The sequence below is a fragment of the Limulus polyphemus genome, unplaced genomic scaffold, assembly GCF_000517525.1.
Source record: "Limulus polyphemus unplaced genomic scaffold, Limulus_polyphemus-2.1.2 Scaffold112929, whole genome shotgun sequence".
NCBI classification, from domain to species: Eukaryota; Metazoa; Arthropoda; class Merostomata; order Xiphosura; family Limulidae; genus Limulus; species Limulus polyphemus.
Genome location: NW_013778525.1, coordinates 1 through 1,918, shown reverse-complemented (window position 1 = coordinate 1,918; position 1,918 = coordinate 1). Strand labels below are relative to the sequence as shown.

The 1,918-nt window shown below is 33.1% G+C and overlaps 1 long non-coding RNA gene across 1 annotated transcript; it reads right to left on the bottom strand.

Annotated features, from left to right (window-relative positions):
• Positions 1-44: 44 nt before the first annotated feature.
• LOC111084753 lies at positions 45-1,579 on the bottom strand. Its single transcript, XR_002609711.1, has 3 exons — positions 1,570-1,579; positions 1,379-1,507; positions 45-116 (listed from the first exon to the last, which is right to left on the bottom strand). It is a non-coding gene; the product is annotated as an uncharacterized LOC111084753 (long non-coding RNA).
• Between the last annotated feature and the right edge of the window lie 339 nt (positions 1,580-1,918).

The following is a 1,918-nucleotide window of genomic DNA, read 5'->3' as shown; positions in this document are numbered from 1 at the left end:
ATAAAAGTGTAATCGTGCTAATTTCTTGATACGCACTCACCTTTCTCCTTTTAACACGACTTCCATGTCAGCACTCATTACTTGTTTCATCCTATCTTGGAGTCCTGGGTAACGAACTGTTGAAAAAACAAGTGGAGTAAATATGTGTATCTATTTTCTTAGTTATGATTTCGGGAAGAACTTGAAATAAAGGCTAATGAATGACTGAAAAAGAAGTGGAGAGAAACTGTGTTGCTTGTAAATAAAACCCTGAAATTGGTCTAATATGTGTATCTATTGTACGTCCATGTAACTACTTCGCAGGGTGTAAATGGATCTTCACTAACATTGGTATGGAGGTTCGTTACGTCCAATTTTGCATTTTGCGGTTTTTATGGGCGTTTTTTTAGAATTACACATAAGGGAAGCAACTTTTCAATATTATTGTATACAGAGTAAACTTCCATCGATTCAACACATCAAAATATTATTGTATACAGGGTAGACTTCTATCGATTCAGCACCTCAAAATATTATTGTATTCGGGGTAAACTTCCATCGATTCAACACATCAAAACAGGGTAAACTTCCATCGATTCAACACTCAAAATATTATTGTATACAGGGTAAACTTCCATCGATTCAACACCTTAGAATATTATTGTACAGTATAGGGTGATTAAAGAGAGTTGTAGGATTACTTATATTTGTATATGGAGAAATAAGTTAAGAGCGATTTCATTGCTAGCATAGTCTGTGACTGTTTGAATATCCTACCACTATGGTTTTAAAAGAAAAACAGTAAATACATTTCGCAGCTAAGGTATTCATAAATAGAGATTATGTCTTTTGTAATATTATGTTTTTTCTAAATTATATATATTTCTTAAATTCTAAAATGTTGTTTCTAACACTGATAGGCCTCAGTGGCTCAGCGGTATGCCTGTGGACTTTTAACGCTATAAACCCATTGTGTAGCTTTGTGTTCAACTACAAACAAACGAAAACTAACGCACGTATATAAGATTTGCAAACTTGTTAGTTTTTGATGGACAAAATAATATATTGGATATATATCGGTAAATAGCTACTTACTACAATATAACAATCATTTATCAAAGCGTGCTGTTAAAACTTTTAGTAGAACACCACACGTGGTTTATGAATGTAATTAATTACATTGTAGCGTGTATTAACTTAAATCGTCAGTATAGCTGAGAATTAAGTGCAGTTAAGGATTTATGGTAGCCTTAGGTTGCAAAGCTGCTACTGGCTAATATAATCAACCTACGCCATTTTGTGTTCCATTTTTCTCATATATATATACTGTTGTGGCTTAATTTCAGTTCTTTTGTTTTTGTTTCCAAATGCAAAACAAAAATAAAGTAAGCAAGCCCACCTTTTAGATCAGCGACAGTATTGCTGGCTCGACTCAGAAGGAGTGCCATGTCCTCGACACAGCTCATGTTCACACGACACCTCCTGTTGATAACATTTCCACGAAGCTCTTCCACCTGGCTCTCTAAGTCTCTAAGTTCCACGTTTTAAAATGAAAATGTTATACTTGAGCATGTCTTTGAGATGCTAAACCTATAAATCTAGTTACTGTTAAAGGTAAATAGCATCATAGAAAAAACAAAAAAAAGAGAAAGAGTACCTAATACTCTCTTAATTATGTGACAAAGTTTGCTGTGGGACTTTGACAATATTGACCATCATCGTGAACAAAATAGTACTTAAACTACACTGGGATCTCAACAGTAATAATTTTTATAAAGACCTCAACAGTATTAAACTTCATTGGAATCTTAACAATATTAATCTTTACAATGACCTCAACAGTATTAAACTTCACTAGGATCTTAACAATATTAATCATTACCGTGACCTTAACAGTATTAAACTTCATTGGAATCTTAACAATATTAATCATTACAAT